This window comes from Pseudochaenichthys georgianus, chromosome 10 (genome assembly GCF_902827115.2).
Source record: "Pseudochaenichthys georgianus chromosome 10, fPseGeo1.2, whole genome shotgun sequence".
Taxonomy (NCBI): domain Eukaryota; kingdom Metazoa; phylum Chordata; class Actinopteri; order Perciformes; family Channichthyidae; genus Pseudochaenichthys; species Pseudochaenichthys georgianus.
In genome coordinates, this window is record NC_047512.1 from 9116119 (window position 1) to 9128380 (window position 12262).

General features: G+C 42.2%; 22 non-coding genes across 22 annotated transcripts; all 22 read right to left on the minus strand.

Moving 5' to 3' along the window:
• Positions 1–207: 207 nt before the first annotated feature.
• trnal-aag (transfer RNA leucine (anticodon AAG)) lies at positions 208–289 on the minus strand. The gene has a single exon. It is a non-coding gene; the product is annotated as a tRNA-Leu (tRNA).
• Positions 290–548: 259 nt separating this feature from the next.
• trnal-aag (transfer RNA leucine (anticodon AAG)) lies at positions 549–630 on the minus strand. Its single transcript has one exon. It is a non-coding gene; the product is annotated as a tRNA-Leu (tRNA).
• Positions 631–886: 256 nt separating this feature from the next.
• Positions 887–968, minus strand: trnal-aag (transfer RNA leucine (anticodon AAG)). Its single transcript has one exon. It is a non-coding gene; the product is annotated as a tRNA-Leu (tRNA).
• Positions 969–1225: 257 nt separating this feature from the next.
• Positions 1226–1307, minus strand: trnal-aag (transfer RNA leucine (anticodon AAG)). Its single transcript has one exon. It is a non-coding gene; the product is annotated as a tRNA-Leu (tRNA).
• Positions 1308–1565: 258 nt separating this feature from the next.
• Positions 1566–1647, minus strand: trnal-aag (transfer RNA leucine (anticodon AAG)). The gene has a single exon. It is a non-coding gene; the product is annotated as a tRNA-Leu (tRNA).
• A 257-nt stretch (positions 1648–1904) lies between these two features.
• Positions 1905–1986, minus strand: trnal-aag (transfer RNA leucine (anticodon AAG)). Its single transcript has one exon. It is a non-coding gene; the product is annotated as a tRNA-Leu (tRNA).
• A 257-nt stretch (positions 1987–2243) lies between these two features.
• On the minus strand, positions 2244–2325 carry trnal-aag (transfer RNA leucine (anticodon AAG)). Its single transcript has one exon. It is a non-coding gene; the product is annotated as a tRNA-Leu (tRNA).
• A 257-nt stretch (positions 2326–2582) lies between these two features.
• Positions 2583–2664, minus strand: trnal-aag (transfer RNA leucine (anticodon AAG)). Its single transcript has one exon. It is a non-coding gene; the product is annotated as a tRNA-Leu (tRNA).
• Positions 2665–2921: 257 nt separating this feature from the next.
• trnal-aag (transfer RNA leucine (anticodon AAG)) lies at positions 2922–3003 on the minus strand. Its single transcript has one exon. It is a non-coding gene; the product is annotated as a tRNA-Leu (tRNA).
• Positions 3004–3451: 448 nt separating this feature from the next.
• trnal-aag (transfer RNA leucine (anticodon AAG)) lies at positions 3452–3533 on the minus strand. Its single transcript has one exon. It is a non-coding gene; the product is annotated as a tRNA-Leu (tRNA).
• Positions 3534–3790: 257 nt separating this feature from the next.
• trnal-aag (transfer RNA leucine (anticodon AAG)) lies at positions 3791–3872 on the minus strand. Its single transcript has one exon. It is a non-coding gene; the product is annotated as a tRNA-Leu (tRNA).
• Positions 3873–4508: 636 nt separating this feature from the next.
• trnal-aag (transfer RNA leucine (anticodon AAG)) lies at positions 4509–4590 on the minus strand. The gene has a single exon. It is a non-coding gene; the product is annotated as a tRNA-Leu (tRNA).
• An 822-nt stretch (positions 4591–5412) lies between these two features.
• Positions 5413–5494, minus strand: trnal-aag (transfer RNA leucine (anticodon AAG)). Its single transcript has one exon. It is a non-coding gene; the product is annotated as a tRNA-Leu (tRNA).
• Positions 5495–6129: 635 nt separating this feature from the next.
• trnal-aag (transfer RNA leucine (anticodon AAG)) lies at positions 6130–6211 on the minus strand. The gene has a single exon. It is a non-coding gene; the product is annotated as a tRNA-Leu (tRNA).
• Positions 6212–7223: 1012 nt separating this feature from the next.
• trnal-aag (transfer RNA leucine (anticodon AAG)) lies at positions 7224–7305 on the minus strand. The gene has a single exon. It is a non-coding gene; the product is annotated as a tRNA-Leu (tRNA).
• A 633-nt stretch (positions 7306–7938) lies between these two features.
• Positions 7939–8020, minus strand: trnal-aag (transfer RNA leucine (anticodon AAG)). Its single transcript has one exon. It is a non-coding gene; the product is annotated as a tRNA-Leu (tRNA).
• Positions 8021–8844: 824 nt separating this feature from the next.
• On the minus strand, positions 8845–8926 carry trnal-aag (transfer RNA leucine (anticodon AAG)). The gene has a single exon. It is a non-coding gene; the product is annotated as a tRNA-Leu (tRNA).
• A 636-nt stretch (positions 8927–9562) lies between these two features.
• Positions 9563–9644, minus strand: trnal-aag (transfer RNA leucine (anticodon AAG)). The gene has a single exon. It is a non-coding gene; the product is annotated as a tRNA-Leu (tRNA).
• A 639-nt stretch (positions 9645–10283) lies between these two features.
• Positions 10284–10365, minus strand: trnal-aag (transfer RNA leucine (anticodon AAG)). The gene has a single exon. It is a non-coding gene; the product is annotated as a tRNA-Leu (tRNA).
• Positions 10366–10811: 446 nt separating this feature from the next.
• On the minus strand, positions 10812–10893 carry trnal-aag (transfer RNA leucine (anticodon AAG)). The gene has a single exon. It is a non-coding gene; the product is annotated as a tRNA-Leu (tRNA).
• A 638-nt stretch (positions 10894–11531) lies between these two features.
• trnal-aag (transfer RNA leucine (anticodon AAG)) lies at positions 11532–11613 on the minus strand. Its single transcript has one exon. It is a non-coding gene; the product is annotated as a tRNA-Leu (tRNA).
• Positions 11614–11872: 259 nt separating this feature from the next.
• trnal-aag (transfer RNA leucine (anticodon AAG)) lies at positions 11873–11954 on the minus strand. The gene has a single exon. It is a non-coding gene; the product is annotated as a tRNA-Leu (tRNA).
• Positions 11955–12262: the final 308 nt, after the last annotated feature.

A 12262-nucleotide genomic window follows, 5' to 3' on the forward strand; every position in this document is an offset into this window, starting at 1 on the left:
CTTGATAGCAACCAAAACTACATAAATCAAATTAGCCCGTCAGGCAGTGACAAGAAGTCAAGAGTCCAAATTCTCCAACATTTGGCAACTCATCCCAAAGCACACTGATCTTCAAGTTGAGTCACACCCAACTCAAGACTGAGTTTTTTTTAAATGTCTTCAGGTTGGGTGTGGTTTCCAAATATCACTTGATTCTTATATATATAATGGCAGTGGTGGGATTTGAACCCACGCCTCCTGAGAGACTGGAGCCTTAATCCAGCGCCTTAGACCGCTCGGCCACACTACCTGTTGTCAATGAGTAAAATGCACCTAATAAAAAAATCACAGAAGAATGAGCTTGATAGCAACCAAAACTACATAAATCAAATTAGCCCGTCAGGCAGTGACAAGAAGTCAAGAGTCCAAATTCTCCAACATTTGGCAACTCATCCCAAAGCACACTGATCTTCAAGTTGAGTCACACCCAACTCAAGACTGAGGTTTTTTTTTAAATGTCTTCAGGTTGGGTGTGGTTTCCAAATATCACTTGATTCTTATATATATAATGGCAGTGGTGGGATTTGAACCCACGCCTCCTGAGAGACTGGAGCCTTAATCCAGCGCCTTAGACCGCTCGGCCACACTACCTGTTTTCAATGAGAAAATGCACCTAATAAAAAAATCACAGAAGAATGAGCTTGATAGCAACCAAAACTACATAAATCAAATTAGCCCGTCAGGCAGTGACAAGAAGTCAAGAGTCCAAATTCTCCAACATTTGGCAACTCATCCCAAAGCACACTGATCTTCAAGTTGAGTCACACCCAACTCAAGACTGAGTTTTTTTTAAATGTCTTCAGGTTGGGTGTGGTTTCCAAATATCACTTGATTCTTATATATATAATGGCAGTGGTGGGATTTGAACCCACGCCTCCTGAGAGACTGGAGCCTTAATCCAGCGCCTTAGACCGCTCGGCCACACTACCTGTTGTCAATGAGTAAATAGACCTAATAAAAAAATCACAGAAGAATGAGCTTGATAGCAACCAAAACTACATAAATCAAATTAGCCCGTCAGGCAGTGACAAGAAGTCAAGAGTCCAAATTCTCCAACATTTGGCAACTCATCCCAAAGCACACTGATCTTCAAGTTGAGTCACACCCAACTCAAGACTGAGGTTTTTTTTAAATGTCTTCAGGTTGGGTGTGGTTTCCAAATATCACTTGATTCTTATATATATAATGGCAGTGGTGGGATTTGAACCCACGCCTCCTGAGAGACTGGAGCCTTAATCCAGCGCCTTAGACCGCTCGGCCACACTACCTGTTTTCAATGAGAAAATGCACCTAATAAAAAAATCACAGAAGAATGAGCTTGATAGCAACCAAAACTACATAAATCAAATTAGCCCGTCAGGCAGTGACAAGAAGTCAAGAGTCCAAATTCTCCAACATTTGGCAACTCATCCCAAAGCACACTGATCTTCAAGTTGAGTCACACCCAACTCAAGACTGAGGTTTTTTTTTAAATGTCTTCAGGTTGGGTGTGGTTTCCAAATATCACTTGATTCTTATATATATAATGGCAGTGGTGGGATTTGAACCCACGCCTCCTGAGAGACTGGAGCCTTAATCCAGCGCCTTAGACCGCTCGGCCACACTACCTGTTGTCAATGAGTAAATAGACCTAATAAAAAAATCACAGAAGAATGAGCTTGATAGCAACCAAAACTACATAAATCAAATTAGCCCGTCAGGCAGTGACAAGAAGTCAAGAGTCCAAATTCTCCAACATTTGGCAACTCATCCCAAAGCACACTGATCTTCAAGTTGAGTCACACCCAACTCAAGGCTGAGTTTTTTTTTAAATGTCTTCAGGTTGGGTGTGGTTTCCAAATATCACTTGATTCTTATATATATAATGGCAGTGGTGGGATTTGAACCCACGCCTCCTGAGAGACTGGAGCCTTAATCCAGCGCCTTAGACCGCTCGGCCACACTACCTGTTGTCAATAAGTAAATAGACCTAATAAAAAAAAAGAAGAAGAATGAGCTTGATAGCAACCAAAACTACATAAATCAAATTAGCCCGTCAGGCAGTGACAAGAAGTCAAGAGTCCAAATTCTCCAACATTTGGCAACTCATCCCAAAGCACACTGATCTTCAAGTTGAGTCACACCCAACTCAAGACTGAGGTTTTTTTTAAATGTCTTCAGGTTGGGTGTGGTTTCCAAATATCACTTGATTCTTATATATATAATGGCAGTGGTGGGATTTGAACCCACGCCTCCTGAGAGACTGGAGCCTTAATCCAGCGCCTTAGACCGCTCGGCCACACTACCTGTTGTCAATGAGTAAATAGACCTAATAAAAAAATCACAGAAGAATGAGCTTGATAGCAACCAAAACTACATAAATCAAATTAGCCCGTCAGGCAGTGACAAGAAGTCAAGAGCCCAAATTCTCCAACATTTGGCAACTCATCCCAAAGCACACTGATCTTCAAGTTGAGTCACACCCAACTCAAGACTGAGTTTTTTTTTAAATGTCTTCAGGTTGGGTGTGGTTTCCAAATATCACTTGATTCTTATATATATAATGGCAGTGGTGGGATTTGAACCCACGCCTCCTGAGAGACTGGAGCCTTAATCCAGCGCCTTAGACCGCTCGGCCACACTACCTGTTGTCAATGAGTAAATAGACCTAATAAAAAAATCACAGAAGAATGAGCTTGATAGCAACCAAAACTACATAAATCAAATTAGCCCGTCAGGCAGTGACAAGAAGTCAAGAGTCCAAATTCTCCAACATTTGGCAACTCATCCCAAAGCACACTGATCTTCAAGTTGAGTCACACCCAACTCAAGACTGAGTTTTTTTTTAAATGTCTTCAGGTTGGGTGTGGTTTCCAAATATCACTTGATTCTTATATATATAATGGCAGTGGTGGGATTTGAACCCACGCCTCCTGAGAGACTGGAGCCTTAATCCAGCGCCTTAGACCGCTCGGCCACACTACCTGTTGTCAATGAGTAAATAGCACCTAATAAAAAAATCACAGAAGAATGAGCTTGATAGCAACCAAAACTACATAATCAAATTAGCCCGTCAGGCAGTGACAAGAAGTCAAGAGTCCAAATTCTCCAACATTTGGCAACTCATCCCAAAGCACACTGATCTTCAAGTTGAGTCACACCCAACTCAAGACTGAGGTTTTTTTTTAAATGTCTTCAGGTTGGGTGTGGTTTCCAAATATCACTTGATTCTTATATATATAATGGCAGTGGTGGGATTTGAACCCACGCCTCCTGAGAGACTGGAGCCTAAATCCAGCGCCATTTGGCAACTCATCCCAAAGCACACTGATTTTGAAGTTGAGTCACACCCAACTCAAGACTGACTTTTTTTTTTTAAATGTCTTCAGGTTGGGTGTGGTTTCCAAATATCACTTGATTCTTATATATATAATGGCAGTGGTGGGATTTGAACCCACGCCTCCTGAGAGACTGGAGCCTTAATCCAGCGCCTTAGACCGCTCGGCCACACTACCTGTTGTCAATGAGTAAATAGACCTAATAAAAAAATCACAGAAGAATGAGCTTGATAGCAACCAAAACTACAGGAATCAAATTAGCCCGTCAGGCAGTGACAAGAAGTCAAGAGTCCAAATTCTCCAACATTTGGCAACTCATCCCAAAGCACACTGATCATCAAGTTGAGTCAAACAAAACTCAAGACTGAGGTTTTTTTTAAATGTCTTCAGGTTGGGTGTGGTTTCCAAATATCACTTGATTCTTATATATATAATGGCAGTGGTGGGATTTGAACCCACGCCTCCTGAGAGACTGGAGCCTTAATCCAGCGCCTTAGACCGCTCGGCCACACTACCTGTTGTCAATGAGTAAATAGCACCTAATAAAAAAATCACAGAAGAATGAGCTTGATAGCAACCAAAACTACATAAATCAAATTAGCCCGTCAGGCAGTGACAAGAAGTCAAGAGCCCAAATTCTCCAACATTTGGCAACTCATCCCAAAGCACACTGATCTTCAAGTTGAGTCACACCCAACTCAAGACTGAGGTTTTTTTTAAATGTCTTCAGGTTGGGTGTGGTTTCCAAATATAACTTGATTCTTGTATATATAATGGCAGTGGTGGGATTTGAACCCACGCCTCCTGAGAGACTGGAGCCTAAATCCAGCGCCATTTGGCAACTCATCCCAAAGCACACTGATTTTGAAGTTGAGTCACACTCAACTCAAGACTGAGTTTTTTTTAGACTGTCTTCAGGTTGGGTGTGGTTTCCAAATATCACTTGATTCTTATATATATAATGGCAGTGGTGGGATTTGAACCCACGCCTCCTGAGAGACTGGAGCCTAAATCCAGCTCCATTTGGCAACTCATCCCAAAGCACACTGATTTTGAAGTTGAGTCACACCCAACTCAAGACTGACTTTTTTTTTTTAAATGTCTTCAGGTTGGGTGTGGTTTCCAAATATCACTTGATTCTTATATATATAATGGCAGTGGTGGGATATGAACCCACGCCTCCTGAGAGACTGGAGCCTTAATCCAGCGCCTTAGACCGCTCGGCCACACTACCTGTTGTCAATGAGTAAATAGACCTAATAACAAAATCACAGAAGAATGAGCTTGATAGCAACCAAAATGACATAAATCAAATTAGCCCGTCAGGCAGTGACAAGAAGTCAAGAGCCCACATTCTCCAACATTTGGCAACTCATCCCAAAGCACACTGATCTTCAAGTTGAGTCACACCCAACTCAAGACTGAGTTTTTTTTAGACTGTCTTCAGGTTGGGTGTGGTTTCCAAATATCACTTGATTCTTATATATATAATGGCAGTGGTGGGATTTGAACCCACGCCTCCTGAGAGACTGGAGCCTAAATCCAGCGCCATTTGGCAACTCATCCCAAAGCACACTGATTTTGAAGTTGAGTCACACTCAACTCAAGACTGAGTTTTTTTTAGACTGTCTTCCGGTTGGGTGTGGTTTCCAAATATAACTTGATTCGTGTATATTTAATGGGAGTGGTGGGATTTGAACCCACGCCTCCTGAGAGACTGGAGCCTAAATCCAGCGCCATTTGGCAACTCATCCCAAAGCACACTGATTTTGAAGTTGAGTCACACTCAACTCAAGACTGAGTTTTTTTTAGACTGTCTTCAGGTTGGGTGTGGTTTCCAAATATCACTTGATTCTTATATATATAATGGCAGTGGTGGGATTTGAACCCACGCCTCCTGAGAGACTGGAGCCTAAATCCAGCTCCATTTGGCAACTCATCCCAAAGCACACTGATTTTGAAGTTGAGTCACACCCAACTCAAGACTGACTTTTTTTTTTAAATGTCTTCAGGTTGGGTGTGGTTTCCAAATATCACTTGATTCTTATATATATAATGGCAGTGGTGGGATATGAACCCACGCCTCCTGAGAGACTGGAGCCTTAATCCAGCGCCTTAGACCGCTCGGCCACACTACCTGTTGTCAATGAGTAAATAGACCTAATAACAAAATCACAGAAGAATGAGCTTGATAGCAACCAAAATGACATAAATCAAATTAGCCCGTCAGGCAGTGACAAGAAGTCAAGAGCCCACATTCTCCAACATTTGGCAACTCATCCCAAAGCACACTGATCTTCAAGTTGAGTCACACCCAACTCAAGACTGAGTTTTTTTTTAGACTGTCTTCAGGTTGGGTGTGGTTTCCAAATATCACTTGATTCTTATATATATAATGGCAGTGGTGGGATTTGAACCCACGCCTCCTGAGAGACTGGAGCCTAAATCCAGCGCCATTTGGCAACTCATCCCAAAGCACACTGATTTTGAAGTTGAGTCACACTCAACTCAAGACTGAGTTTTTTTTAGACTGTCTTCAGGTTGGGTGTGGTTTCCAAATATCACTTGATTCTTATATATATAATGGCAGTGGTGGGATTTGAACCCACGCCTCCTGAGAGACTGGAGCCTAAATCCAGCGCCATTTGGCAACTCATCCCAAAGCACACTGATTTTGAAGTTGAGTCACACCAACTCAAGACTGAGTTTTTTTTTTTAAATGTCTTCAGGTTGGGTGTGGTTTCCAAATATCACTTGATTCTTATATATATAATGGCAGTGGTGGGATTTGAACCCACGCCTCCTGAGAGACTGGAGCCTTAATCCAGCGCCTTAGACCGCTCGGCCACACTACCTGTTGTCAATGAGTAAATAGACCTAATAAAAAAATCAACGAAGAATGAGCTTGATAGCAACCAAAACTACAGGAATCAAATTAGCCCATCAGGCAGTGACAAGAAGTCAAGAGTCCAAATTCTCCAACATTTAGCAACTCATCCCAAAGCACACTGATCTTCAAGTTGAGTCACACCCAACTCAAGACTGAGTTTTTTTTTTAAATGTCTTCAGGTTGAGTGTGGTTTCCAAATATAACTTGATTATTGTATATATAATGGCAGTGGTGGGATTTGAACCCACGCCTCCTGAGAGACTGGAGCCTAAATCCAGCGCCATTTGGCAACTCATCCCAAAGCACACTGATTTTGAAGTTGAGTCACACTCAACTCAAGACTGAGTTTTTTTTAGACTGTCTTCAGGTTGGGTGTGGTTTCCAAATATCACTTGATTCTTATATATATAATGGCAGTGGTGGGATTTGAACCCACGCATCCTGAGAGACTGGAGCCTAAATCCAGCGCCATTTGGCAACTCATCCCAAAGCACACTGATTTTGAAGTTGAGTCACACCCAACTCAAGACTGAGTTTTTTTTAGACTGTCTTCAGGTTGGGTGTGGTTTCCAAATATCACTTGATTCTTATATATATAATGGCAGTGGTGGGATTTGAACCCACGCCTCCTGAGAGACTGGAGCCTAAATCCAGCGCCATTTGGCAACTCATCCCAAAGCACACTGATTTTGAAGTTGAGTCACACCCAACTCAAGACTGAGTTTTTTTTAGACTGTCTTCAGGTTGGGTGTGGTTTCCAAATATCACTTGATTCTTATATATATAATGGCAGTGGTGGGATTTGAACCCACGCCTCCTGAGAGACTGGAGCCTAAATCCAGCTCCATTTGGCAACTCATCCCAAAGCACACTGATTTTGAAGTTGAGTCACACCCAACTCAAGACTGAGTTTTTTTTTTTAAATGTCTTCAGGTTGGGTGTGGTTTCCAAATATAACTTGATTCTTATATATATAATGGCAGTGGTGGGATTTGAACCCACGCCTCCTGAGAGACTGGAGCCTTAATCCAGCGCCTTAGACCGCTCGGCCACACTACCTGTTGTCAATGAGTAAATAGACCTAATAAAAAAATCACAGAAGAATGAGCTTGATAGCAACCAAAATGACATAAATCAAATTAGCCCGTCAGGCAGTGACAAGAAGTCAAGAGCCCACATTCTCCAACATTTGGCAACTCATCCCAAAGCACACTGATCTTCAAGTTGAGTCACACCCAACTCAAGACTGAGTTTTTTTTTAAATGTCTTCAGGTTGGGTGTGGTTTCCAAATATCACTTGATTATTATATATATAATGGCAGTGGTGGGATTTGAACCCACGCCTCCTGAGAGACTGGAGCCTAAATCCAGCGCCATTTGGCAACTCATCCCAAAGCACACTGATTTTGAAGTTGAGTCACACTCAACTCAAGACTGAGTTTTTTTTAGACTGTCTTCAGGTTGGGTGTGGTTTCCAAATATCACTTGATTCTTATATATATAATGGCAGTGGTGGGATTTGAACCCACGCCTCCTGAGAGACTGGAGCCTAAATCCAGCGCCATTTGGCAACTCATCCCAAAGCACACTGATTTTGAAGTTGAGTCACACCAACTCAAGACTGAGTTTTTTTTTTAAATGTCTTCAGGTTGGGTGTGGTTTCCAAATATCACTTGATTCTTATATATATAATGGCAGTGGTGGGATTTGAACCCACGCCTCCTGAGAGACTGGAGCCTTAATCCAGCGCCTTAGACCGCTCGGCCACACTACCTGTTGTCAATGAGTAAATAGACCTAATAAAAAAATCAACGAAGAATGAGCTTGATAGCAACCAAAACTACAGGAATCAAATTAGCCCATCAGGCAGTGACAAGAAGTCAAGAGTCCAAATTCTCCAACATTTAGCAACTCATCCCAAAGCACACTGATCTTCAAGTTGAGTCACACCCAACTCAAGACTGAGTTTTTTTTTTAAATGTCTTCAGGTTGAGTGTGGTTTCCAAATATAACTTGATTATTGTATATATAATGGCAGTGGTGGGATTTGAACCCACGCCTCCTGAGAGACTGGAGCCTAAATCCAGCGCCATTTGGCAACTCATCCCAAAGCACACTGATTTTGAAGTTGAGTCACACTCAACTCAAGACTGAGTTTTTTTTTAGACTGTCTTCAGGTTGGGTGTGGTTTCCAAATATCACTTGATTCTTATATATATAATGGCAGTGGTGGGATTTGAACCCACGCATCCTGAGAGACTGGAGCCTAAATCCAGCGCCATTTGGCAACTCATCCCAAAGCACACTGATTTTGAAGTTGAGTCACACCCAACTCAAGACTGAGTTTTTTTTAGACTGTCTTCAGGTTGGGTGTGGTTTCCAAATATCACTTGATTCTTATATATATAATGGCAGTGGTGGGATTTGAACCCACGCCTCCTGAGAGACTGGAGCCTAAATCCAGCGCCATTTGGCAACTCATCCCAAAGCACACTGATTTTGAAGTTGAGTCACACCCAACTCAAGACTGAGTTTTTTTTTAGACTGTCTTCAGGTTGGGTGTGGTTTCCAAATATCACTTGATTCTTATATATATAATGGCAGTGGTGGGATTTGAACCCACGCCTCCTGAGAGACTGGAGCCTTAATCCAGCGCCTTAGACCGCTCGGCCACACTACCTGTTGTCAATGAGTAAATAGACCTAATAAAAAAATCACAGAAGAATGAGCTTGATAGCAACCAAAATGACATAAATCAAATTAGCCCGTCAGGCAGTGACAAGAAGTCAAGAGCCCACATTCTCCAACATTTGGCAACTCATCCCAAAGCACACTGATCTTCAAGTTGAGTCACACCCAACTCAAGACTGAGTTTTTTTTTTAAATGTCTTCAGGTTGGGTGTGGTTTCCAAATATAACTTGATTCTTATATATATAATGGCAGTGGTGGGATTTGAACCCACGCCTCCTGAGAGACTGGAGCCTTAATCCAGCGCCATTTGGCAACTCATCCCAAAGCACACTGATTTTGAAGTTGAGTCACACTCAACTCAAGACTGAGTTTTTTTTAGACTGTCTTCAGGTTGGGTGTGGTTTCCAAATATCACTTGATTCTTATATATATAATGGCAGTGGTGGGATTTGAACCCACGCCTCCTGAGAGACTGGAGCCTAAATCCAGCGCCATTTGGCAACTCATCCCAAAGCACACTGATTTTGAAGTTGAGTCACACCCAACTCAAGACTGACTTTTTTTTTTTAAATGTCTTCAGGTTGGGTGTGGTTTCCAAATATCACTTGATTCTTATATATATAATGGCAGTGGTGGGATTTGAACCCACGCCTCCTGAGAGACTGGAGCCTTAATCCAGCGCCTTAGACCGCTCGGCCACACTACCTGTTGTCAATGAGTAAATAGACCTAATAAAAAAATCACAGAAGAATGAGCTTGATAGCAACCAAAATGACATAAATCAAATTAGCCCGTCAGGCAGTGACAAGAAGTCAAGAGCCCACATTCTCCAACATTTGGCAACTCATCCCAAAGCACACTGATCTTCAAGTTGAGTCACACCCAACTCAAGACTGAGTTTTTTTTTTTAGACTGTCTTCAGGTTGGGTGTGGTTTCCAAATATCACTTGATTCTTATATATATAATGGCAGTGGTGGGATTTGAACCCACGCCTCCTGAGAGACTGGAGCCTAAATCCAGCGCCATTTGGCAACTCATCCCAAAGCACACTGATTTTGAAGTTGAGTCACACCCAACTCAAGACTGAGTTTTTTTTTTAAATGTCTTCAGGTTGGGTGTGGTTTCCAAATATCACTTGATTCTTATATATATAATGGCAGTGGTGGGATTTGAACCCACGCCTCCTGAGAGACTGGAGCCTAAATCCAGCGCCATTTGGCAACTCATCCCAAAGCACACTGATTTTGAAGTTGAGTCACACCCAACTCAAGACTGACTTTTTTTTTTTAAATGTCTTCAGGTTGGGTGTGGTTTCCAAATATCACTTGATTCTTATATATATAATGGCAGTGGTGGGATTTGAACCCACGCCTCCTGAGAGACTGGAGCCTTAATCCAGCGCCTTAGACCGCTCGGCCACACTACCTGTTGTCAATGAGTAAATAGACCTAATAAAAAAATCACAGAAGAACGAGCTTGATAGCAACCAAAATGACATAAATCAAATTAGCCCGTCAGGCAGTGACAAGAAGTCAAGAGCCCACATTCTCCAACATTTGGCAACTCATCCCAAAGCACACTGATCTTCAAGTTGAGTCACACCCAACTCAAGACTGAGTTTTTTTTAGACTGTCTTCAGGTTGGGTGTGGTTTCCAAATATCACTTGATTCTTATATATATAATGGCAGTGGTGGGATTTGAACCCACGCCTCCTGAGAGACTGGTGCCTAAATCCAGCGCCATTTGGCAACTCATCCCAAAGCACACTGATTTTGAAGTTGAGTCACACCCAACTCAAGACTGAGTTTTTTTTTTAAATGTCTTCAGGTTGGGTGTGGTTTCCAAATATCACTTGATTCTTATATATATAATGGCAGTGGTGGGATTTGAACCCACGCCTCCTGAGAGACTGGAGCCTTAATCCAGCGCCTTAGACCGCTCGGCCACACTACCTGTTGTCAATGAGTAAATAGACCTAATAAAAAAATCAACGAAGAATGAGCTTGATAGCAACCAAAACTACAGGAATCAAATTAGCCCGTCAGGCAGTGACAAGAAGTCAAGAGTCCAAATTCTCCAACATTTAGCAACTCATCCCAAAGCACACTGATCTTCAAGTTGAGTCACACCCAACTCAAGACTGAGTTTTTTTTTTAAATGTCTTCAGGTTGAGTGTGGTTTCCAAATATAACTTGATTATTGTATATATAATGGCAGTGGTGGGATTTGAACCCACGCCTCCTGAGAGACTGGAGCCTAAATCCAGCGCCATTTGGCAACTCATCCCAAAGCACACTGATTTTGAAGTTGAGTCACACTCAACTCAAGACTGAGTTTTTTTTAGACTGTCTTCAGGTTGGGTGTGGTTTCCAAATATCACTTGATTCTTATATATATAATGGCAGTGGTGGGATTTGAACCCACGCCTCCTGAGAGACTGGAGCCTAAATCCAGCGCCATTTGGCAACTCATCCCAAAGCACACTGATTTTGAAGTTGAGTCACACCCAACTCAAGACTGAAGTTTTTTTTTTAAGACTGTCTTCAGGTTGGGTGTGGTTTCCAAATATCACTTGATTCTTGTATATATAATGGCAGTGGTGGGATTTGAACCCACGCCTCCTGAGAGACTGGAGCCTTAATCCAGCGCCTTAGACCGCTCGGCCACACTACCTGTTGTCAATGAGTAAATAGACCTAATAAAAAAATCACAGAAGAATGAGCTTGATAGCAACCAAAATGACATAAATCAAATTAGCCCGTCAGGCAGTGACAAGAAGTCAAGAGCCCACATTCTCCAACATTTGGCAACTCATCCCAAAGCACACTGATCTTCAAGTTGAGTCACACCCAACTCAAGACTGAGTTTTTTTTTTTAAATGTCTTCAGGTTGGGTGTGGTTTCCAAATATAACTTGATTCTTATATATATAATGGCAGTGGTGGGATTTGAACCCACGCCTCCTGAGAGACTGGAGCCTTAATCCAGCGCCTTAGACCGCTCGGCCACACTACCTGTTGTCAATGAGTAAATAGACCTAATAAAAAAATCAACGAAGAATGAGCTTGATAGCAACCAAAACTACAGGAATCAAATTAGCCCGTCAGGCAGTGACAAGAAGTCAAGAGCCCACATTCTCCAACATTTGGCAACTCATCCCAAAGCACACTGATCTTCAAGTTGAGTCACACCCAACTCAAGACTGAGTTTTTTTTTTAAATGTCTTCAGGTTGAGTGTGGTTTCCAAATATAACTTGATTATTGTATATATAATGGCAGTGGTGGGATTTGAACCCACGCCTCCTGAGAGACTGGAGCCTAAA